This window comes from Heterocephalus glaber, unplaced genomic scaffold, assembly GCF_053883595.1.
Source record: "Heterocephalus glaber isolate CG9 unplaced genomic scaffold, H.glaber_assembly_v1.0 deba00001481, whole genome shotgun sequence".
In the NCBI taxonomy this organism is placed as follows: Eukaryota; Metazoa; Chordata; class Mammalia; order Rodentia; family Bathyergidae; genus Heterocephalus; species Heterocephalus glaber.
Window position 1 is genome coordinate 48,746,287 of NW_028258317.1, and position 26,466 is coordinate 48,772,752.

At 38.7% G+C, this 26,466-nt stretch overlaps 1 protein-coding gene and 1 pseudogene across 17 annotated transcripts in view; both read left to right on the forward strand.

The window, feature by feature from the left end:
• LOC110347711 (uncharacterized) overlaps nucleotides 1-26,466 on the forward strand; it is a 199,110-nt gene that overhangs the window by 92,755 nt on the left and 79,889 nt on the right. The gene's annotated exons all lie outside the window — the stretch shown is intronic.
• LOC110347710 (vesicle-associated membrane protein 4-like) lies at nucleotides 1,008-26,466 on the forward strand (annotated as a pseudogene).

Here is a 26,466-nt window from a genome sequence, read left to right on the forward strand (position 1 = left end):
TCAAGGTGATGCTTGCTTCCAGGAATGAATTTGGGAGTATTGCTTCCCTTTCAATTTCATTGAAGAGTTTAAACAGTAGTGGCAGCAGTTCCTCTCTAAATGTCTTGTAGAATTCAGCCATCAGGGTGAAGCCATCAGGGCCTGGGCTTTTCTTAGTTGATAAGCTTTTAATTACATTTTCAACTTCATTGGTTGATATTGGGTTGTTCAGAATTTTTAGGTCTTCTTCGTTCAACTTTGGTAATTCATATGTATCTAGGAATCTGTCCATTTCTTCTGTTTGTCCATCTTATTGGTGTATAGGTTCTGGAAGTAGGTATTAATGATCCTCTGGATTTCTGCTGGGTCTGTTGTAATTTCACCCTTTTCATTCCTGATTGCATGGATTTGGGTCTTTTCTTTCCTTTTTCTGACAAGGTTGGCTAAAGGTTTGTCAATTTTGTTGATTCTTTTGAAGAACCAACTCTTGGCTTCATTGATTTTTTGTATCATTCTCTTAGTCTCTATTGCATTGATTTCTCCTCTGATCTTTATAATTTCCTCCCTTGTATGAGCTTTGGGGTTGTCCTGCTCTTCTTTTTCTAGAAGCTTGAGGTGCAGCATCAGGTTGTTTAATTGGGCTCATTCTGTTTTCCTAATATGTGTATTCAGTGCTATGAATTTCCCTGGTAAGACTGCTTTCATTGTGTCCCATAGATTCCAATATGTTGTATTGTCATTGTCATTTAATTGAAGGAACTGTCTGATTTCTTCTTTAATTTCCTCTGTGACCCATTGGTTATTCAGAAGTGTGTTGTTCAATTTCCACATGTTTATGAAATATTTTGAGTTTCTTTTGCTATGGATCTCCAATTTCATCACACTATGGTCTGATAATATACAGGGGATAACTTCAATTCCTTTGCACTTCCTTAAACATGTTCTATGTGTGAGTATGTGGTCTATTTTGGAGAATGACCCATGTGCAGCTGAGAAGAATGTGTATTCTGATTTTGTGGGGTGGAAGACTCTGTAAACATCTGTTAAGTTCATTTGTTCAAGAGTTCGATTGAGTTCTAGTATTTCATTACTTATTTTTAGTCTAGTTGATCTATCTATTTGTGACAGTGGGGTGTTGAGGTCCCCCACTACAATTGTATTAGTGCATATATGACTTTTCATATCCGTTAGTATTTGTTTTATATAATTGAGTGCACTAGTGTTTGGTGCATAGATATTTATGATTGTCATCTCTTCCTCTTGGATTCTTCCCTTTACAAGGATGTAGTGTCCTTCTTCATCTCTCTTAATCAGTGTTGGTTTGAAATCTACTTGATCTGCAAAGAGGATAGCTACTCCTGCTTTTTTTTGGGTTCCTGTCACATGGAGTATTGTTTTCCACCCTTTAACTTTCAGTCTGTGAGTTTCCTTTTGAATTAAGTGTGTTTCTTGTATGCAGCATATTGTTGGATTTTGCTTCTTGACCCATTCTGCCAGTCTATTTGTTTTGATTGGTGAATTGAGACCATTAATGCTGATGGTTATAACTGAAACATATTGACTTGTCATTGCCATGACTTTTTCTTTTTGTTGGGTTCTCCCCCTTTACATTCAATTTCCTGTCGTGCCAGATGGGTTCATTCTCCTTTGGTTCCTGGGATTGTGAACCTCAATGTCTGTTCCTAGGATATTGTGTAAAATTCTTTGGAGTGCTGGTTTGGTATTCACAAAGTTCCTAAGGTGCTCTTTGTCATGAAAGTATCTTATTTCCCCATCAATTCTGAAAGATAGTTTTGCAGGGTACATGAATCTGGGTTGGAGGCTGTTTTCTTTTAGGGCTTGGAATATGTTACTCCAAACTCTTCTTGCCTTGATGGTTTGTGTTGAGAAGTCTGCTATGATTCTGATGGGCTTTCCTTTGTATGTGATTTGTTTCTTTTCTCTGACTGCTTGGAAAACTTTGTTCTTCTGTTGTGTTTCTGGAATCTTAACAATTATATGCCTATGTGTAGATTTTTTTTGATCAAGGCTATTTGGAGTCCTATATGCCTCACTTATCTGTATGTCAAGTTGTTTTCCCCTGCTTGGGAAGTTTTCTGCCATTATTTCTGTGAAAAGATTTTTTTATGTCATCTCCACTCTCTCCTGTTTCTTCATTGACTCCAATCAGTCTTATGTTATTCTTCTTTGCATCATCTAGCAGCTGCTGGATTGATTTCTCATGTTCCCTTATAATTTTGAAGCAATTTTTCTTTTCCTGGTCACTAATTGCAATCTTATCTCCTATATCTGAAATTCTGTCCTCACATTGGCTCATTCTGCTGTGTAGACTTTCAATGGAGTTTTTCATGTCCTGGAAATCTATTTGCATCTGTTTTATGGATTCCATTTGTTTCTTATGTTGGGATTCCATCATGTTCCTGAGCTCCTCTCTAGATTTATTAATCATGTCTTGCACTAGGGGCACAATTTCTCCTGTTATCTGAGAAATTATTTCTGATTTCATTTTTTCCAGATCCCCTTTTGTTGCCAGTTCAGTGGGTCCAGGTGTTTGAGTATCAGAGTGTTCCATCTCATTTCCCTTTGGGGTTGCTGTAGGTGATCTGGAAGTCTGGTTTTGAGACTTATTTATGTGTTTTCTCATTTCGACTGGGGCAGGGTGCTGTTAGCACCTGCACACATTACCTCCTCTCAGCTGGGTGAGGTGGTACAGGGGCCGGGAGCAGTGGTAGAGATGGTGACCCAAAAGTCCTTTCCTGTGGGCTGGGAGCAGCAGGAGGGATGGTGGCTGGGAAACCCCTTCCTCTGGTCCAGGAGCAGTGGGATGGCAGCTCAGAAGCCCCTCCCCCTGGGCTGGGAGCAGTGAGAGGGATGGTGGCCTGGAAGCCCCTTCCTCTGGGCCAGGAGCAGCTGGACACAAGGTGGCCCAAAAGCCCTTTCCTCTGGGCTGGGAGCAGAGGGAGGGATGGTGTCCAGGAAGCCCCTTCCTCTGGACCAGGAGCAGTGGGAGGACGGCTCAGAAGCCCCTACCTCTCAGCCGGGAACAGCGGGACTCAGTACCTTGGTCTGGTGGTCTGGTATCCTCTGCATCTTTGTAGTGTGGAACCAGCTGGCTGCCTGTCTGCAGCGGGGTGATTCGGTGTCTCCCGTGTGACTCAGGACCTCGGTAGGGAGTGCACAGACCTTCCTGTGTGTAGTGGGCTGATTCGGCGTGTTCTGTTTGACTCAGGACCTCGGTAGGGCGTGCACAGACCTGCCTGTCTGCAGCGGGCTGATTCAGCATGTTCTATGGGACTCAGGACCTCAGTATGGCATCTTGCTGCTCTTTTTTTTTGGTACTGGGGATCGAACTCGGGTCCTTGTGCTTGCGAGGCAGGCAGTGGAACCACTGAGCTAAATCCCCAGCCCAGGGGTGTGTTCAACTAAACTTGTTGGGGGCAGGGAAGACCCACTCCACAGTGCCAAATGAAAACCACCACTTGAATGGATGCTCTGTTCAGTCTAGAGCAAGGAGCAGATTAGTAGAAGGGGAAGGAGAGAGAAGAGAGTATAGAAAGTAAAAAGATATTAATAAGATTATCAGATGGAGAAAGCAGTGTGGCAATGAAGGTTATCAATAGCAAATAAGTATAATTACAGTAAGAAATACAATGGCAAAGAGAATAAAGCAACACTACAATTGTGAAAAGAGAATGAATCTTGTAGGTATCTGAAGCTTAAGGAAGCATACCCCCCTGGAAGGAATGGATGTGAGCTTTCCAATGGGAATGTGAGCTGGAGGTGAGGGTGAAGAAGGGCACCTTTAGAGAAAAACGAGGCTGCTGACTATCCACTTCTGTAGAGTCACAGGACATTCATTCCCCATTCAAGAGGTTTCTCCAGAATGTTTGGTTACTTGGGGATTTGATACCTGATAGTGAACAGGTAAGCAAGATATGCTCAGTCCATAAAATACTGTTGTATATTATTAAATTAGGTATTGTAAATAATTTCTAGTGAATTTATCACTGCAACTTGCAGTTATCCCCCTACAGATTTGTATGTAGTGATCACACTATTTGAAACTATATGAGTTACCAATGGCATATATACAAGCTGCAAAATAATCAGTATCATTGCCAAAATCATCTTACAGGACCTACAACAAAAGTTCCTCAGTTGGAAAAAAATCATAGATTCTCCCCAGTATCTTTGGCCTGATAGTAATTGAAGAAGCAAAAGATTTGTGAAAGCAATAGTTGTTTCAGTCATGTGTATTTTATCCCTACAGAACTTGGTGGTATTCGATAGGGTCACCATATTGGAAAATAAGTTTAAGAAAAAGGAAAGTAGAAATCCTGAAACTGCAGAAAAACTCAGTGACTTTCCCAGAGAAACAAATACCTGATTTCTGAAAACATTTTATATCCTGAATTGGTTTATAGAAATTATGCAACTAATTAACTTTTATAAAGCATTCCAAGTGTCATCCAGCAATTTCAGTGCTCTCAAGTGCCTAATGAGATAAGCAGTTAAAGAGAGTTTAGAATTTTACTTGTGTTTATCCCAGAGTAAACCTAAAGTAAAACTTTGTGAATGTTGAATAAAGAATAATATGGCAGATTTAAGACTTAGGATTTGGAGGCAAATCACCTAGGTTGGGTTCCTGGCTCTATCACCCATTAGTTGTGTGGTTTGGAGTCAAGTTACTTCAGTTACTTCATTAATCTGCCTCCATTTCCTCATGAATATAATAGAGATAACTACTTCATAGGACAGTATGGAGGATTAAATGAGATAATATACATAAACCTCACCACAGGGAATGGCATAATAAGCATTAGGAATGCTACAGAGAAGATGATTGTGTTAATCACCTTTCCATTGCTGGGACAAAAATACCTGAGAGAATCAACTTACAGGAGAATAAGTTCATTCTGGCTCATGGTTTCAGAGTTTTCAGTCCATGGTTGGTTGGCTCCTTTGCCTTTGGGCATCTAGGAGGCATAATGTCAAGGCGTGTACCCAGGGACCTAACTTACTTCAATTAGGCCTCACCTCCTAATACAGTAGAGCCCCAGGCTGGTCACAGTCTTTTACCTACTGAGTTCATACTCAACCTCCAGAGTTTTTTTCCACATAATTCTTTGAACCACTGTTATTAATTCCACTGGTGTTTGGTGAAGTATCATACTATTCATTCTTATCTCAGTAACATGTCTTCAAAGGTAGTATTTTTCCTAGAGGATACGAATTTCTAAGTTTTCATATAAACTCCATCTACTGAAGTTCCAATCAGAGTCACAAATGAAGGCAGAAAATTCTCTCATACCTTGAACAAGCAGGATAAGTTACACAAAATAGAGGGAAGAAGTTGAAAGGCAGTACCCGTGATCTATTGTCTGTGCCACTTTGGATGATGTTGTTAAAATAGATGGCATTGATAGATTTAATTTTTTAAAATTAATTTTATTGGTACATTTTAGGTATGCAATATAATGGCATTCATCATTGGAAATTTGCACCTTTACATAGTCTCTCTTGGTTCTTACTTTTTCCCCCTTCCCCTGCCCTCCCTTCAACCCCTCCATCCTTCCCTATTTACAGAGACTTTGTTTCCATTTTTTCATTTTCTCATATTAGTTCCATTCCCTTCTATCCTTTCCCCTACCCCTCCAATTTCCCCTTCCCCTTTACCCCTTTTTCTTCCTATTTCACATTATCTATTATTCCTTTTAGTCGTTATTTACACTTTAAGTTTCTCACACTGGAGAAACTATTGGTATTTACACATGTGTCCTATTTATTTCAATTAAGAGTATTGCCTCAATGTGCATCCATTTAGCTATAAATGCCTCTAATTTCTCATTTTTTATGGCTGAGTAGTTATCCATTTTATTAAAAAAACACATTTTCTTTATCCAGTCTCCAGTTGATGGGCATTTGGACTGTTTCCAAGTTTTAGCTATCACAAACTGTGCTGCTATTAACATGGGTGCACATATATTATTGTAGTATGATTCTTTTAATTCTTTGGGGAAGATCCCCAGCAGAGGAATAGCTGGGTCAAATGGGACTTCCAGTCCTAGTTCTTTGAGGTATCTCCATACTTATTTCCACAGTGGTTGCACCAGTTGATACTCCCACCAGCAGTGGAGCAGGGTTCCTTTTTCCCCACAGCCCCAGCAGCATTTGTTATTTACTGGTTGATTTCATGATAGCAGCCATTCTTTCTGGAGTGAAGTGGAATCTCAGCATTGTTTTCATTTGCATCTCTCGAATGACCACTGATGTTGAACACTTTTTCATATGTTTATTTGATATTTCTATTTCTTTGTGTGAGAAATATCTGTTCATTTCAGATGCCCATTTTTGGATTGGGTCTTTAAATTTGGGAGGTCTGATTTTTTTAAGTTCTTTATAGATTCGAGATAGTAGACCTTTTGTCTGAGGAACAGCTGGTGAAAATTTTTTCCCACATTGTGTGTTGTCTCATCACACTGTTGGTGGTTTCTCTTGCTGTGCAGAAGCTTTATTCTTATTTTGTGGGATGGAACACTCTGTAAATATCTGTTAAGTTCATTTGTTCAACAGTTTGAGTTCTAGTATTTCATTTCTTTTTTTTTTTGTCTAGTTGATCTATTTGTGACAGTGGGGTATTGAGATCCCCCACTACTATTGTATTAGTGCTTATTTGTTTTTTTTATGTCTGTTAATATTTGTTTTATATAGTTGGCTGCACTAGTGTTTGGTCCATACATCTTTATGATTGTCATTTCTTCTTCTTGGATTGTTCCCTTCACAAGAATGTAGTGGCCTTCTTTGTCTCTCTTGGTTTGAAATCCACTTGATCTGCAAAGAGGATTCCTGTTTTTTTTTCAGGTTCCTGTCTCATGAAGTATTATTTTCCACCCTTTCACTTTCAGTCTATGAGTTTCTTTTTAATTAAGTGTGTTTCTTATATGCAGCATATTGTTGGATCTTGCTTCTTGACCCATTCTGCCAGTCTATTTCTTTTGAATGGTGAATTGAGACCATTAACATTGATGGTTATAACTGATACATATTGACTTATCCTTGCCATGACTTTTTCTTTTTGTCGGATTCTCCCCCTTTGCTTTTGATTTTTTGTCACACCCAACAGATTCATTCTGCTGTGTTTCCTGGGTTTGTGATCCTCATTGTCTTTTCCTAGGATATTGTCTAAAATTTTTTGGAGTGCTGGTTTGGTATTCATCAAGTTCCTAAGGTGCTCTTTGTCATGAAAGTATCTTATTTCTCCATCAATTTTGAAAGATAGTTTTGCAGGTTACATCAATCTGGGTTGGAGGCTGTTTTCCTTTTGGGCTTGGAATACATCGCTCCAAGCTCTTCTTGCCTTGAGGGTTAGCCTTGAGAAGTCTGCTGTGATTCTGATGGGCTTTCCTTTGTATATGATTTGTTTCTTTTCTCTAAGTGCTTGTAGAACTTTGTTCTTCTGTTGGGTTTCTGGAATCTGAACAATTATATGCCTATGTGAAGATATTTTTTTTTTGATCAAGGCTATTTGGAGTCCTATATGCCTCACTTATCTGTATGTCAAGTTCTTTTCCCCTACTTGGGAAGTTTTCTGCCAACACTTCTGTGAACAGATTTTTTTATGTTGTCTGCACTCTCTCCTGCTTCTTCATTGACTCTGATCAGTCTTATGTTATTCTTCTTTGCACTGTCTAGCAGCTGCTGGATTGCTTTCTCGTGGTCCCTTACAATTTTGAAGCAATTTTTCTTTTCCTGGTCACTAATTACAATCTTTTCTTCTGTATCTGAAATTCTATCCTCACATTGGTTCATTCCGGTGCATAGACTTTCAATGGAGTTTTTCATGTCCTGGAAATCTATTTGCATCTGTTTTATGGATTCCATTTATTTCTTATGTTGGGATTCCATCATGTTCCTGAGCTCCTCTCTAGATTTATTAATCATGTCTTGCACTATGGGCATAATGTCTGCTGTTATCTAAGAAATTATTTCTGACTTCATTTTTTCTAGATCCTCTTTTTTTGCCAGTTCAAGGGAGTCCAGGTTTTGAGTATCAGGGTGTTCCATTTTGTTTCCCTTTGGGATTGCTGTAGGTGATCTGGAAGTCTGGTTTTGAGGCTTGTTTACATGTTTTCTCATTTTGACAAGGGGGGGGGGATGCTGCTGGCGCCCACCCAGCTCACCTACTCTGTGCTTGGAGTGGTGGCACATTGACCCAGAAGCCTCCTCTGTGCTGGGAGCAGTGGTACATTGGCCCAGAGACCTCTTCCTCTATGCTGGGAGTGGTGGCACATCGACCCGGAAGCCTCCTCCTCTACCAAAATTGATACTTATTTATTCTCTTTGAGGTTCCATAAAGCATTTAAGACTGCTTAAATTAGTACCTTAACTGGAACCAAATAAATATAAAACCATTTAATGAAGAAGCAGAGCCAAATGTATATGGAACTAAGGAAGGAAGGCAAAGCCACATGAGGTTGGCTTTTAAAATTCACTTGACAAAAAGACCTGTAAACTTACTAGAGATGGACCTCAGGTTTGGCAGTAAAGTGGCCAGCAGGTGCTGCAAGGGAGAGGCCCTAACACATAGGACTCTCATTGTCTAGACAAGAGCCACCACAAAACACTCCTCATGCTTAAAAGCTGCACACATTTCTCATTCTGAAATCAGAGAGAAATTTGTCCCTTGAGTTCTTATAAGGATTAAGCAGTGGTTAAAATTTTATAAACCAAAAGCCAAATATAATAATTTTTGTAGAGATCATGTAAGGTAAATCTACTATGTAGAAAGAAGTGTCACCATATAGGTGAAATTAGCAATAATGAGAGTTTAGTGGCATGCATCTGCAGAAGGAATCCATGCTGAGAAATGATCTTCAGGTGGACATTTGAAAGGAGAGAGAGAGAGAGAGAGAGAGAGAGAGAGGGAGAGGAAAGTAAGAAAGAATATCTAGTGTTCTGGTTTTGGACCCAGGGTATTATACTTCATCAAATTCTTTGGAAGCCTGGTTTAAATAATCCCAAGTGCCATTGAATTATATTAGATTTTGTATTCACCAAGCTACCTGAGCTTATTAATTCAGTTTCCAAAAGCATGAGAAAGGGAAATGTGGTAGATTGATGCTAACATAACTATAATTATTTCCCTCCCTGAATTTAGGCCCCATGCAATGTGTCTTTGCAATTCATCCCCTCCATAGGTCGAGGCTCTTTCTTCACTGCTTGAACCTGGACTGGGCTCATGACGTGTTCCGGACAATGCATTATGGTAGAAATGATAGTGGGCCAGTTCGGAGCCTGAGTCACAAAAGGCCTTGAATGCACCTCTCTATTTCTGAGTCCTACAAATCACTATGAGGATACATTCAGGCCAAACCTGCTTAATTGCGAAAAGCAAGGCCCATTATCTCTGGTTGCTCCAGCTGATCATCATACAACATCAGACACATGTCTGAGGCCTTTCTAGATCAGTTAGTCTGCAGCTAGCCACCCGCTGACCACAAGAGCCCAGGAGAGATCCACTGGACCTGGCCCAGATCAGGAAAACTTCCCTGCTGACCTCTGCCATGTGAATAAAAACAAATGTTTACTTGTTTTAAATCTCTGAATTTTGTCATGATTATTATAGAACAATAGCTAATTGATAATCAGTGTTTTCTAAATGAATGTTATGACAGATAGAAAATGTTGTCTATTATTATAAATTAAAAATACAAACAAAAATATTATGAAAATAGCAACACTACTACTGTGTGTTTTAGGATCTAGTAAGCCAGTTAGCATAGCAGTTGTTATGAACTTATGTAGCTCTGAATAAATGGATGAAGCTGAAAATTTGGATTTGTGAGATGAAGGATCAGACACAAGACCAGTGACCTTCAAAGCAATTCTGCCTGGGATTCCAAGCATGATTTGTGTGTAGAAAGACAAGGGGCCCTCAAAGAACTAGAAGAGAAGAGTTTGGAGGCTCCCAGTGCAAAGAAACGATAAATGGAAAGAAATGGAAATGCTACTCACCCTGATTTGATCATTACACATTGTATGTATGAATTGAATTATCACAAAGTAGCCCACAGATATGTACAATTATATGTCAATTAGAATTTTTAATTTATTTTAAAAAGTCTTGAAATTTCAGTCACCGATTCCCCATTTTCTGCTAGTTTACATGATAGAGGGCTGTTTTCTCTGGTGCCTTTAATTGCCCCAGAATTGCTTTGCACCTGCTGCTGTGACTTCTCTGCTAGTTCCTCTCTCAGAGCAGTGTTTTCCACTCTGTTGGTCTGTGTCTCATCCCTGCTCCTCAGGGAAATGACAGGAAGCTGTGTGCAAAAGTCCCCATCCCAAGAGAAGCTGGGAAATACCAACTTTTAATTGGATTCCACAGTGGGTTTCTGTGACCACTTCTGACCTCCTGGCATTTTCATTTCTTTGAGTTTTGTCATCAGCTTTATTGTGAAGAATCTGGTAAGGCCTGTGCCTTCTCTTCTGTGAGTCACTAGCGTGTTACACTGTAGCTGAGTCTCATTATTGTCACCACTGCTGGGGTGGCAGATGTTTTGAAAACAGAATGGAGACCCCTGGGACTCACTAATGACACCTGGGGATGCAATAGGGGATCCCTGTCTAGGAGATGCCAGGTTGAATGTATCCTGCAATGAATGAAAGATTTCCTTTCTTTTGCGTTAAAAGAGCAATGCCAGAATCCTGAGGATACCCATGTAAGTGTATAAGCAGGATTAGGGTTCAGCTTATAAAATATCCAGGGATTTGGGGGATATTTTTTATGAAATTAAAATTTTTCCCATGCTCTCTCTCCTGTTAAGATATTAAAGAGTTAGAGCATTATGACGAACAATTCCTGGAATGGGAATAGAGTGCCTGGATTTGAGGCACATTTGGGAACATCTTGGCACTGCTAAGTTAACTAAATGCCTTGTAGCAAGTTACATAGCTTTTCTGGGATTTTGTAAAGTGAGAATGGAATTAAATTTGTCATGAGGATTAAGTAATTTAAATGTGTAAAATTCCTACTGTGGAGCGTGGAACATACATGCTTGAAAAATGTTAGCTCTAATTTTTTGCTTTCTTCTCACCTTTTCAGACGTTTGATTTTAGTATGGTTTGCTTACTTCCTTGTTTATATATGCATTTTTTATTCTGCAAAATGAAGGATGGGATTTTTGAAGGCAAATAACACTTATACAAAAATCTTTGAACTGCACTTTTTTTTATCTCACTGGTGTAACCGTGCACTAAAACAATGGTCCAAATAAAAAGTACAAAGCTATAGTCACAACAAAATCTATTATTGCTTCAAAAAAAGGTGCTTTTTGAATATTTTCCTATTGCCTTAATCTTTAAAACAACTTTATTCTCACTTTCAATAAAAATTTATACTATTGGATACCTCTTTTTAATATTTCTATATATTCAGTACATGCACACCATTTCCCTAAGTCCTTACAAGACAGGTAATTCAGTGGAGAAATGATAAGCTTTTCAACAAATGGTTTTAGAATAACTGAAAGTCCATATGTTTAAAAAGAAAAACCTAGACAGGAATTACACTTTCATAAAAATTAACTAAAAATAGGTAATATAATAGACCAAACTAGATTACCCAAAGCTGTAAAACTGTTAGAAAACAACATAAGACAAAAGCTGTGTGGGACCAGGGATTTAGTTCAGTGGCACCGTGCCTGCCTTGCTAATGCAAGGTCCTGAGTTTAATCCCTGATACCTTAAAAAAAAAAAGTTATGTATGTGACCTTGGTTCCACGATGAGATTTAGCTGTGTACACATAAACATGATTTATAAAAGAGAAATTAGTAAGTTAGACTTTACTAAAATTTAAAATTCTGTGAAAAACACTGTTAAGAAAATCAAGTCCCAGACTGGGAAAAATATTACAAACACATGCCTATATCCACATAATACAAGGAATGCTTTAAAAATTAACAATAAGAAAATTAACAGTCTTACTCAAAAGGGATAAAACATCTGAATATAGCATACCACATCAAAAAAATTAGATGTAAAATTAACATGTGAAAATATACTCAGTATTTGTAAGGAATTGCTAATTTCCAGATAACTATATACCTATAAAATGCCTAAAATTGAAAAAAAAACTGGCATCACTTGCTGATAAAGATGTGGAATAACAGGAATTCTTATTTACTGCTGGTAGGAATATAAAATGGTTCAGCCACTTTGGAGGACAGTGTAGCAGTTTCTTACAAAGCTAAACATAGTCTTACTGTACTGTCCAGTAATTAAACTATAAAGAACTGATTTGAATGCTTAAATTATTCCTTGATATCTTATGTACACACAAAGACTTTCATGTAAGTGTTTATAGCAACTTTATTTATAATTACCCAAACTGGAAGCAAACAATATATCCTTGAAAAGATAAATGAATGAACTTTAGTGCATCCATACAGTGAAATATTGTTCAGTGATAGATGAACTATCAAGCCACAAAAAAGACAGATGAATCTTTTTTGTTTGTTTATTTGGGGGTTTTTTTGGTACCAGGGATCAAACTCAGGTCCTTGCGCTTGCGCAGCAGGCGGTGAAACCACTGAGCTAAATCCCCAGCCCAAGACAGGTGAATCTTAAGTACATGATACTAGGTGAAAGAAGCCAGTGTGCAGAAGCTATATATTATGTGACTCAAGTTATATGACTTTCTAGAAAAGACACATCTATAGAGATAATAGATCAGGGGTTTTCAGGGGCTCAGGAGAAGGGGCAGAGCTTTGAATAAGTGAAGCACTGTTAATACTTTCATACAGTGAGACTCTTCTTCATTATAATTGTGATTACATGATATTATGCACTTGTCAAAACCCATAGGGTTTTATAGCATAATGAAACTTAACGTATATAGACTTTTAAAAATTCATATAGGAGACTGCGAGAGCTCAGGATGAAATGCAGAATTGTGATAAAACAACCTAGTTGTATAAGGTGTGATTACAAAATACAGTGAATGTTTGAGTTTTAAAATTTACAGTAAAAGACGCATTGCCATTGATCCCCCTTTCATACTCCCCCTCAATTCAAACACACTTATCCCATCATTCTTGCCACTTTCTGAAGCAGTTCTGGAAGTCTTTCATGAGTGTCTTTAGTTGCAATATCATGACTGATATGGTGTCCTGAATCAATTCAAAATGTGTATCTTTCATAGTCATTTTTACTTTATGGGAAATGCCAGAAGTCACATGGTGCCAGATCTAGTGACCAAGGCTGATGAGGACATGCTATAATGTTTTTATGAACCTGCCTTTCTGTTGGATGATACTTAGCCCTAGCATTCACCATATTTTTTTTTTATTGCACCTTGTAAAGACATGAAAGCAGACTTCCAGAACTGCTTCAGAAAGTGGCAAGAATGGTGGGATAAGTGCGTTCAAAGCAAGGAGTAGTATTTTGAGGGCAAATGGATTAAACAATCTTACTGAAGGGTATGAGATAAAAGGGGCTAACCTAATACTTTGGAAATGAGTGCTGTCTATAAGACTAAAGGTTAAAGGAACTGTACATAAGCACTGTTTTCTAGTTGATTAAGTTATTTCTCATGTGGGTTCAAGTTCTTCTACACAAGCATACTGGAATTGAGCCATTAAGTAAATAAGTTGACAATGGTCAAGGCCAAGTTTCTCACTGTTGGAGCAAGAGGTTACAGATAAGCAAGAGGAGAAATCTGAAATCACCCATGTGCTAATAGATTAGAGATGGAGATATTGATATGAACTCCTTTTACATGATATGGATGTTTGCATATAGAACTATTTATAGATTACATGTAGAAATAGTTATACATATGTTACATACATGAGTTCGTATACACACACCTATATTTCCTTGCTCCATCAGCAGAGATAACTGAGAATTTATAATGGCCCATTTATGAGGAGCACAGCTAGCAAGATCTTGGTTTCTAATATTATTCTCCAGCCAAAAAGAAAAAATATGGCTTAGTTAAGTGACCTAGACAATGGCAGGAAATGTAAAACATAAGTGTGGAGCTCCAAAAAGGAAGAAAGTACAGAGAAAACACATATATACACATGCGCACACACACACACACACACACACACACACAACAGTGAGGATATATCAAAAGAACATGGAGCCAATGGAAAGAATGGCCAAAGATGGGAAATTTGAACAAAAGAAAGCAGTATTAGTTTGAAATCCAAAGCAAAAAATAAATATAGGTGTTCATACCAAAATGAGCAAATTTTTTTTTTTTGGTACCAGGGATCGAACTCAGGACCTTGGGCTTAGGAGGCAGGCAGCGGAACCACTGAGCTAAATCCTCAGCCCCAATGAGCAAATTTTGAAAAAATAAATGGAGAATAGGTAAATTTCTCATGCTAAAGAATATCACATAATGTATATACCTACCCTGCTCTCAGGAACCAGAACATAATTCCTTATTGTTTATAGGGTGAAAATAGTCCCTTCCTTCCAAAGAGTTCAGAATGGAAAGAGAGAAACCTGACCTACACATTTCCTCAGCCAGATAATGAAGGTCAACATAAGCGGTGATGAGTTGCATTGAAGTACCTTTGACTGGCTGTAAGGAGCACGGCACTTTATTTCTGTAGTCTTCTTCCCAATCCCAGTCTAATCGTGAGACAAGCCCCAGTTGGGGACACTGTATAAGATATCTGAGCAACCTACCCCTGCCGTCTGCCCACCGCAGGATACCTGAATACTTATTCTTTTTTTTTTTTGTATTAAATTCTTTTATTGATACACTGTAGGTATACAACACAATTACATTTCTCATTGGGAATTGTACCTTTACATAATGCATCTTGGTTCTTATTTTTTCCCCATTCCTAGCCCTCCCTTCACGCCCTCCACCCTTCCCTATTTACAAAGATTTTGTTCCTATTTTTCCATTTTCACATATTAATCCCGTTCCCTTCTATCTTTTCCCCTAGCCCTCCCACTTCCTTCCCCTTTGCCCCTTTTCTTCCTATTTCACATTACCTATTATACATTTAGTTCTTATTTACACTTTCAGTTTCTCACACCAGAGAAACTATTCGGTATTTACACATGTGTGTCCTACTTATTTCACTTAAGAGTATTGCCTCAATGTGTATCCACTTAGCTATAAATGTCTCTAATTTCTCATTTTTTATGGCTGAGTAGTACTCCATTTTATTAAAAAACCACATTTTCTTTATCCAGTCTCCAGTTGATGGGCATTTGGGCTGTTTCCAAGTTTTAGCTATTACAAACTGTGCTGCTATGAACATGGGTGCACATGTATCACTGTGGTATGATTCTTTGAATTCTTTGGGGAAGATCCCCAGCAGTGGAATAGCAGGGTCAAATGGGACTTCCAGTCCTAGTTCTTTGAGGTATCTCCATACTGATTTCCACAGTGGTTGCACCAGTCAACACTCCCACCAGGAGTGGAGCAGGGTTCCTCTTTCCCCACAGCCCCACCAGCATTTGTTATTGGTTGATTTCATGATAGCAGCCATTCTTTCTGGAGTGAAGTGGAATCTCAGCATTGTTTTCATTTGCATCTCTTGAATGACCAGTGATGTTGAACATTTTTTCATGTATTTATTTGCTATTTCTACTTCTTTGTCTGAGAAATGTCTGTTCATTTCAGATGCCCATTTTTGGATTGGGTCTTTAAATTTGGGAGGTCTGATCTTTTTAAGTCCTTTATAGATTTGAGATAGTAGACCTTTGTCTGAGGAAGAGCAGGTAAAGATTTTTTTCCCACATTGTGGGTTGTCTTTTCACACTGCTGGTGATTTCTCTTGCTGTGCAGAAGCCTTTTAATAAGAAGAGATCCCACTTGTTGATTGTTTGTGCTAGTTCACGGGCAACTGAGGTTTTGTTCATAAAATCTTTTCCTACATCGATGTCTTCAAGGGTTCTACCTAACCTCTATTCCAACTGGTTCAGAGTTTCTATTTTAATATTTAGATCTTTAATCCATTTTGATTTTAGTTTAGTGCATGGTGAGAGATACAGGTCTAGTTTTAATCTTTGGCAAGTTGAAGCCCAATTTTTCCAGCACCATTTCTCAAAGAGGCTATCTTTCCTCCAGTGAGGGTGTTTGGCTCCTTTATCGAAGATGAGATGGCTGAGTGTGTCTGGCGTTGTTTCTGCATCTTCTAATCTGTTCCACTGGTCCTGAGGTCTGTTTCTTTGCCAGTACCGTGCTGTTTTTATCACAGTAGCTTTGTAGTAGAGTTGCAGGTTGGAGATTGTGATAGCCCCTGCCATGTCTCTGTTGCCTCAAATTGCTTTTGCTATTCTGGGTCTCTTCTTGTTCCAAATGAATTTTTGGATTGTTTTCTCAAGGTCTATGAAGTATGCTGCTGGGATCTCAATTGGAATTGCATTAAATCTATATAGCAGTTTTGGAAGTATGGCCATTTTCGCTCTATTAATCCTTCCTACCCAGGAGCAGGGGATGTCTGTCCATTTTCTGATATCATCTTCAATCTCTCTTTTCAGAGTGCCATAGTTTTCAGAGAAGAGGTCTTTGGTTTCTTTAGTTAGGATGATTCTTAGGTATTTCAGTTTTGTGGATGCCATTGTGAAAGGAATTATTTGCCCTATTTCTCTCTCAGTGAGTCTGTCATTCGTGTAGAGGAAAGCTATTGATTTTTGTGTGTTGACCTTGTAACCAGCTACTTGACTGAATTGGGTTACTAAGTCTAGAAGACTTTTGGTGGAGTTCTTGGGGTCTTCTCTATAGAGTATCATGTCATCTGCAAATAATGACAGTTTCACTTCTTCATTACCGATCTTGATTCCTTTTATTTCTTTCTCTTGTCTAATTGCCATGGCTAATGTTTCCAGAACTGTATTGAACAAGAGTGGTGATAGTGGACATCCTTGTCTTGTTCCTGATTTTAGTGTGAAGGATTTCAGTTTTTGACCATTTAGTGTGATGTTGGCTGTTGGTTTTTCATAGATGGCTTCTATCAGTTTGAGGTAGAGACCATCTATTCCAATTTTTTGTAGGGTTTTAATCATAAATGCATGTTGGATTTTGTCAAATGCTTTTTCTGCATCTATGGAGATAATCATATGGTTTTTGTCCTTGGCTCTATTGCTATAGTGTATTACATTGATTGATTTTCATATATTGAACCATCCCTGCATCCCTGGGATGAATCCCACTTGATCAGGGTGTATGATCTCCTTGATGATCTTCTGCATTCTGTTTGCCATTATCTTATTAAGGATTTTTGCATTTCTGTTCATTAGTGAGATTGGCCTATAGTTCTCTTTTTCGGTTGGGTCTTTCTCTGCTTTGGGGATCAAGGTGATGCTTGCTTCCAGGAATGAATTTGGGAGTATTGCTTCCCTTTCAATTTCATTGAAGAGTTTAAACAGTAGTGGCAGCAGTTCCTCTCTAAATGTCTTGTAGAATTCAGCCATCAGGGCCTGGGCTTTTCTTAGTTGATAAGTTTTTAATTACATTTTCAATTTCATTGGTTGATATTGGGTTGTTCAGAATTTTTAGGTCTTCTTCATTCAACTTTGGTAATTCGTATGTATCTAGAAATCTGTCCATTTCTTCTGTGTTGTTCATCTTATCGGTGTATAGGTTCTGGAAGTAGGTATTGATGATCCTCTGGATTTCTGCTGGGTCTGTTGTAATTTCACCTTTTCATTCCTAATTTCATGGATTTGGACCTTTTCTTTCCTTTTTCTGACAAGGTTGGCTAAAGGTTTGTCAATTTTGTTGATTCTTTCGAAGAACCAACTCTTGGCTTCATTGATTTTTTGTATCATTCTCTTAGTCTCTATTGCATTGATTTCTCCTCTGATCTTTATAATTTCCTCCCTTGTATGAGCTTTGGTGTTGTCTTGCTCTTCTTTTTCTAGAAGCTTGAGGTTCAGTATCAGGTTAATTGGGCTCATTCTGTTTTCCTAATATGAGTATTCACTGCTATGAATTTCTCTCATAAGACTGCTTTCCTTGTGTCCCATAGATTCCAATATGTTGTATTGGAATTGTCATTTAATTGAAGGAACTGTCTGATTTCTTCTTTAATTTCCTCTGTGACCCATTGGTTATTCAGAAGTGTGTTGTTCAATTTCCACATGTTTATGAAATTTTTTGAGTTTCTTTTGCTATGGATCTCCAATTTCATCGCACTATGGTCTGATAATATACAGGGGATAACTTCAATTCCTTTGCACTTCCTTAAACATGTTCTGTGTGTGAGTATGTGGTCTATTTTGGAGAATGACCCATGTGCAGCTGAGAAGAATGTGTATTCTAATTTTGTGGGGTGGAAGACTCTGTAAACATCTGTTAAGTTCATTTGTTCAAGAGTTCAATTGAGTTCTAGTATTTCATTTCTTATTCTTAGACTAGTTGATCTATCTATTTGTGACAGTGGGGTGTTGAGGTCCCCCACTACTATTGTATTAGTGCATATATGACTTTTCATGTCCGTTAGTATATGTTTTATATAGTTGGGTGCACTAGTGTTTGGTACATAGATATTTATGATTGTCATCTTTTCCTCTTGGATTCTTCCCTTTACAAGGATGTAGTGTCCTTCTTCATCTCTCTTAATCAGTGTTGGTTTGAAATCTACTTGATCTGCCAAGAGGATAGCTACTCCTGCTTTTTTTCGGGTTCCTGTCACATGGAGTATTGTTTTCCACCCTTTAACTTTCAGTCTGTGAGTTTCCTTTTGAATTGTGTGTTTCTTGTATGCAGCATATTGTTGGATTTTGCTTCTTGACCCATTCTGCCAGTCTATTTGTTTTGATTGGTGAATTGAGACCATTAATGTTGATGGTTATAACTGAAACATATTGACTTGTCATTGCCATGACTTTTTCTTTTTGTTGGGTTCTCCCCCTTTACATTTAATTTCTTTTTGCGCCAGATGGGTTCATTCTGCTTTGGTTCCTGGGGTTGTGATCCTCAATGTCTGTTCCTAGGATATTGTGTAAAATTCTTTGGAGTGCTGGTTTGGTATTCACAAAGTTCCTAAGGTGCTCTTTGTCATGAAAGTATCTTATTTCCCCATCAATTCTGAAAGATAGTTTTGCAGGGTACATGAATCTGGGTTGGAGGCTGTTTTCTTTTAGGGCTTGGAATATGTCACTCCAAGCTCTTCTTGCCTTGATGGTTTGTGTTGAGAAGTCTGCTGTGATTCTGATGGGCTTTCCTTTGTATGTGATTTGTTTCTTTTCTCTGACTGCTTGGAGAACTTTGTTCTTCTGTTGTGTTTCTGGAATCTTAACAATTATATGCCTATGTGTAGATTTTTTTTGATCAAGGCTATTTGGAGTCCTATATGCCTCACTTATCTGTATGTCAAACTCTTTTCCCCTGCTTGGGGAGTTTTCTGCCATTATTTCTGTGAAGAAATTTTTCATGTCGTCTCCACTCTCTCCTGTTTCTTCATTGACTCCAATCAGTCTTATGTTATTCTTCTTTGCATCATCTAGCAGCTGCTGGATTGATTTCTCATGTTCCCTTATAATTTTGAAGCAATTTTTCTTTTCCTGGTCACTAATTGCAATCTTATCTCCTATATCTGAAATTCTGTCCTCACATTGGCTCATTCTGCTGTGTAGACTTTCAGTGGAGTTTTTCATGTCCTGGAAACCTATTTGCATCTGTTTTATGGATTCCATTTGTTTCTTTTGTTGGGATTCCATCATGTTCCTGAGCTCCTCTCTTGATTTATTTGTGGGTTTTTTTGTTGTTGTTGTTACCAGGGATCGAACTCGGGTCCTTGCACTTGCGCAGCAGGCAGCGAAATCGCTGAGCTAAATCCCCGGCCCATCTAGATTTATTAATCATGTCTTGCACTAGGGGCACAATTTCTCCTGTTATCTGAGAAATTATTTCTGATTTCATTTTTTCCAGATCCCCTTTTGTTGCCAGTTCAGTGGGTCCAGGTGGTTGAGTATCAGAGTGTTCCATCTCATTTCCCTTTGGGGTTGCTGTAGGTGATCCGGAAGTCTGGTTTTGAGACTTATTTATGTGTTTTCTCATTTCAACTAGGGCAGGGGGCTGTTAGCGCCTACACAGATTACCTCCTCTGAGCTGGGTGAGGTGGGACAGGGGCCTGGAGCAGCAGTAGGGATGGTGACCCAAAAGCCCTTTCCTGTGGGCCGGGAGCAGCGGGAGGGATGGTGGCCGGGAAGCCCCTTCCTCTGGACCAGGAGCAGTGGGCTGGTGGCTCAGAAGCCCCTCCCTGTGGGCCAGGAGTGTTGGGAGGGTTGGTGGCTTGGAAGCCCCTTCCTCTGGACCAGGAGCAGTGGGATGGTGGCTCAGAAGCCCCTACCTCTGGGCCGGGAGCGGTGGGAGGGATGGTGGCCCAGAAGCTCCTTCCTCTGGGCCAGGAGCAGCTGGACACAAGGTGGCCCAAAAGCCCTTTCCTCTGGGTTGGGAGCAGTGGGAGTGATGGTGGCCGGGAAGCCCCTTCCTCTGGACCAGGAGCAGTGGGATGACGCCTCAGAAGCCCCTACCTTTGGGCCTGGAACAGCGGGACTCAGTACCTTGGTCTGGTGGTCTGGTATCCTCTGCATCTTTGTAGTGTGGAGCCAGGTGGCTGCCTGTCTGCAGGGGGGTGATTCGGTGTCTTCCATGCGACTCAGGACTTCGGTAGGGCGTGCACAGACCTGCCTGTCTGCAGCGGGCTGATTCAGCATATTCTGCATGACTAGGGACCTTGGTAGGGCATGGGCAGACCTGCCTGTCTGCAGCAGGCTGATTCGGCGTGTTCTGTGTGACTCAGCACCTTGGTAGGGCATGGGCATACCTGCCTGTCTGCAGCGGGGTGATTCGTTGTGTTCTGTGTGACTCAGGACCTCGGTAGGGCATGGGCAGAATATTTATTCTACTGGGAACTAGAAAAGTACTCCAGGAGTAAAAAGTATGCCACCCAAGTTCAAGCGCCACCTAAATGATGATGATGTCACTGGTTCTGTGAAAAGTGAAAGGAGAAATCTTTTGGAAGATGATGATGAAGCAGAGGACTTTTTTTCTAAGGGACCATCTGGACCTAGATTTGGACCTAGAAATGATAAAATTAAGCATGTCCAGAATCAAGTGGGTGAAGTTATGATGCCATGGAAGAAAATATTACAAAGGTAGTTGAAAGAGGGGAGAGACTAGATGAACTACAGGACAAATCAGAAAGCTTATCGGATAATGCAACTGCTTTTAACAACAGATCAAGTGGGAGGCCCACCGCAGCCCTGCTACTGCCGACCCCACGAGCCGCCCTTCCGGGCACGGTGCATGAGAGCAGCCTGGATGTGGATGCAGCCGCCATCTCCCGTCCCTGCCCCGCCTAGCTGGAGCTGCTCCCGGACAAGATATGAGAAATGAGTGTTGGACTTCGAAGAATAAAGTTGGTGGGTATCCTGATGATGGCAAAAGTCTTCTTATTTGATTGTGCAAGTCTCCAAAAGCAGTAGCTAAGAAAAAAAAAATGGAAAGGGGGAAGTAATAATATCCAAAGAAAAGTTCTGGAAGATATCTAGTGCTCCCCAGGCATACTGAAACAGAGACCAGGAAAAGCTGAACAAGCAGTACAATCCCATTTTGAGCATGCCGGCCAACCAGACAGGGGATGGACATGGGTCTTCAAATATAAGCCATCTGAATTACTGTGAACCTGATTTGAGGGGTCACATCAGTTATAACACATTTTAACAATTTGCCGGACAGATTTAAAGACTTTCTCCTACATTTGAGTTGTCGAAATTATTCACTAATTATAGATCAACCAAATAAATGTGCAAAGAAACCCTTCTTATTGCTGGCTATTATATCCCTCACTCCATGTTTCACCAGAAGACATGCAACTCAGGAATCCTGAGGCAGAGAAACCAATGTAGGGAACCAGATAATGGTGCAAGTCTTCTTGCTGGGCCAGACGTCCCCGGAGGACAACCATCCAGACCTTTCAAATACCCTGAAATTTGAGAGTGAGAAACACCAAGCCATTCTTATTTGGAACTACAGAGACACTTTTTTTTAACTTGTCTCTGAATGAAGTGCTGTTTCTCAGGTGGGTGAGTACTTCCTGCCCAGACACCGAGTTCATTTTCAAGGGCGATGACGATGTTTTTGTGAACACCCATCACATCCTGAATTACTTGAATAGCTTGTTCAAGAGCAAAACTGAAGATTTGTTTATAGCTGATGTGATCCACAATGCTGGGCCCCATCGTGATAAGAAACTGAAGTACTACATCCCCATCCCGGAAGTTGTTTACTCTGGGGTATACCCACCTTAGCCAGGGGGAGGTGGATTCCTCTACTCGGCCACTTGGCCCTGAGGCTGTACAACATCACTGACCGGGTCCTTCTCTACCCCATTGATGATGTTTGTACTGGAATGGGCTTCAGCCTCAATCCAGAGAAACACAAAGGCTTCAGGACATTTGATGTTGAGGAGAAAACCAGGAATAACATTTGTTCCTATGTAGATGTGATGTTAGTACATAGTAGAAAACCTCAGGAGATGATTGATATTTGGTCGAGGTTGCAAAGTGCTCATTTAAAATGCTAAACTATATACAAGCTAAGTTTTGCATAGAAAGGCATATCTGGATTAGTTCCCATATTGTATTGTCACATGAGATAATTTGTATGTTAAACCATTGGAACGCCTTTATAAGTAGTATCCATTTGAGGGCCTCCCAGCCCTTTGATTTGGTACTTTTGTGACGAGGGAAAGCAGATGACAATTTTTTATGGAGGATATGGCAGGGTGATTGGTTCTAATCCTTTCTACTAGCTAATGATTATTATTTTCTAATTTTTCCCCTTTCATCTGAGTCATGTTTCTAGAATTTGACCACTGTAAGTTATTTTTGTTTTGCCCTTCTATATGAGAATATTCTTACTTCCATTATAATGACTGATTTATCTGTAATTCAGGTATTTTGAACTTATTTGCTACCAAGATCTTGTTCATGACTCAGTGGTTTTTGTGAAATGGAATTATGTTATTTTCATGACATGTGGATGAATTTTGTTTTTGCTTGTTTGTTTTTGTATTTTTGAGACAGAAACTCACTATATAGTCCAGACTGGCCTTGAACTCACTATGTAGTTGAGGATAGCCTTGAAGTTGTGGCAATCATCTTGCCTTAGCCTCCTGAATGCTAGGATTATAAGCATGTGCCACAACACCCAGCTGAGATGTGGTTGAATTTTAAAAATTGTTTAGAAAACGGACTATATCGAAGTTTCCTGCCACCCCATCAGTATTTTCTTATGTTAATTAATTAGTTAATTTTATAAAATAAGAATCACTGTATGACATATCCAGTTTATCTTGTTGTGGTTTATGATCATGAAAAGAAGTTTAATTTCTCTTATGGGTGATGTCATAATAGTTACATAATTTTAGTAGTTTGAAAATAAGAAGTGTGATTCCATAATGACCAACTGATGATGGAATCTCCCCTGACAATCATTCATATGGGTTTATAAATTTTCAATGTGGATTAGGACTTTTGAACTTGAAATTCAAAGATGGCAGTTACAGAGGTTTTAAGTGGTTTGTCAGCTTAAAACTCCAGGATTCTATTCTTGCCATATTTTCACATGCTGCTTATACAAAATTATTATTCTAGGTAGTGACTGCTTCACTGTCACAGTGTAGAAGTGCTGTGTTTTTATTTATTGTTCAGATCAAAGACCAAAACATTTTCTTAAATATATTTTGTGTAATATTTTATTTGTATACAGTGTTGTTGATGAAATATTTAACTAAACTGTGGTATTTTAAATGTTAAGATATAACATATATTAAATAAAACTAATGGTTATTTTAAAATTCATTTTTGGGGGGTATGAACTAGTTGATAAAATTCTTCCAAACTATTGCTTATATGTACTATATTGTAACATGCTTTCTTGAAATATTTTTGGGTTTTTAGAGATGAAGATTCCTATCAGATACAATATTGGGGACTGTAAAAATGTGGAAATAAAGCAATTGTATTTAAAGAAAAAACAGATCCAAACAGCTTTGAAGGCAAATGTGGTGGTTTGGATACAAAATAAAAGCTATCATGGCTTTGGTTGCTGTTTTCCTTTTGCTAGTGATCATAACTCTTATAGTTGTGAAATATCATACGTGATCTGATGACAGAGCTCCTCATTAAACAAGATCTGGGAAAATGATAATAATAAAAGATTGCTGTGAGGGTCGGGGATTTAACTCAGTGTAATTTAAATGAAACCTATGTATATAACTTTCAAAATTTCTTTTTCAAGAAACTAAGAGCCAAGTATCACTTCAAATTGGAGCATTAAGAATGTCCAATTATCTTCTTTCCTTCCAACAAAATATACTTTGAATAATTGTATCAAGCAAAGACAACTATTTTGCTGTATTTCAAGGATCTAATTGGAAACTATATATTTTCCAGTTCATTATTTGTGTATAGTCAAACACTGAATGACAGTACATCATACTAATATTTTAGTGGCATAAGGTCTTGCATCATTGCATCAAGGTCGGGGTCAGGCTTGGGGTCCGAAAGCCTATGTGGAGAACCAAATCATTCATTACGCTAAAGGAGATTCATAACCATTCCACCAATGTTTGCAAGGATGTCATTCTTTTTATAATATGACTGCTTTGTAAGCAGTTTCCACATGTTTATGGGTGTAACAAAAACTAAATGTTTCTGCTTTTGACTTTAACTAAAAACATTCCAGTAAACCTATTTTTGACTGTATAAGGGAAAATGGACTAATTTTCTGGTATTTGAACTATAGAAATGGAAAAGTTAAACAGTGTGAGAAACATAGTTTGGCACCATAAAACTGAAGATAATAAAACTGCTAGAGATTGTCATTGGAGTATTTTAAAATGACCAAAACAGCTGCCAGTCATGGTCAAGTCTGTGGTCAGTTAAACTCCAATAAGGAGGGACCAGTCCTAATGTAAGTGAAATCCACTTGTAACTTTTTCCTTTATTTTTACCAATAGATTTTCTCTTTAATTGTAACTCTTTTACCAGAAGCACTAGAGCCTTCATCTGTTTTCAGTTTTCTGTCTTCATCATCCTTGGGGAGATGCATGTTGAACAATCAAGTGTCCAAACCAACCGTGATCAGATACAAAGTCAGGAGCATGGATAACCTGAATGTAGAAGAATCAGTCAGCCAGCACCAAATGCTGAGTGGTCACCATTAATCCTTGCCTTCTTTTATAATGATATGTTAGTTTTAAAACGTGCCAGCCTCCTTGTTCACACAAGTCAAAATGAAAATTCATACTAATGTGTGTGAGGAGGAAGCATTACAATAAAATTGGAGACTCTGTAGAAACTTGTGCACATGTACATCTTAAATCAGAAATAGCATTAATGGAAAGAACCAGCATTTAAAAAGGGAAAATAATGATCTATCCCATGTAATAGATTTTATTTCTTTGCTCTTTTTAATTCAAAATGTATAAAACATAGAACCTGGATGTTTTTGTTTTTATGTTTAACTCTACAGTATTAATATTAAGAAACAATACTCTGTTTAGAAATTGGAAGGAAGAAAGCCGATTGAGAGACATTCAGACACTTGCAAGTTATAAAGTTATAAATGCTAAATTTTATAGTCTACTTTAGAGCATTTGAAAAGAGATAAAGCTCTTACATATTATAGTTTTGTTTTCTCTCTTCACTCTGTAGTGTCAGTTAAGTGAACAACATATGAACTGCTAATAAATTTCTGAGTAAAGAGGGTACCTAGCAAAGAGGGAACATTTTTCAAGTTTCAGTAGCTAATAGATCAGGAATGGAACTGTTGTAAAGGAATGGGCAGAATCAGTCCTAACATACATATGAGTATCCTTTATTTGTATTGGAACTATACCTGTAAGTGATTCATTTTCTATTAATTGTTATAAAAATTTGGCTCCCCTACTATACCTATTAGTGAAAATGAAGATTATTTTTAAAGACTCCACATTTCCAATGTTTCTTTTAATAAAGTATGCCACTTTCAGCTATTAAAAATTATGAAATCATTTTAAAATTTGTAACCATGAAAATAAAGGAAATATTTATATGATTTTAAAAAGTTATCTGAGGATTACAGAAAAAGTCAAGGTAATGAAAAACAAGGAAAATTTGGTCTTGTATGGAGGTGCATGTTAGGTCAAAGAAGACCCCTAGAGAAACCAGCAAGATAACCAGCCTCAAGAAAATTTAAAGTGGAAGTTTTATTGCCTCTGCTGATCACATACCTGGGACTTGAGTCCAGAAGACCCCACCCTAGTCCCCATCCCTACTCCCTGCCAGGGGGGTTTAGGGCTGTAAATAGGGATCTGGGTTTAGGAGATGTGGGTAAGGGTGATTGAGCAGAAAGGTTCAAAGCAGGTAAGGATGATAGGATGAACTAAGTTCTGTTGTTCTAAGTTTCTATTTCTCTGAAATGACATCACTGGGTCATTTCAGTTGAGTTAAATTTTATT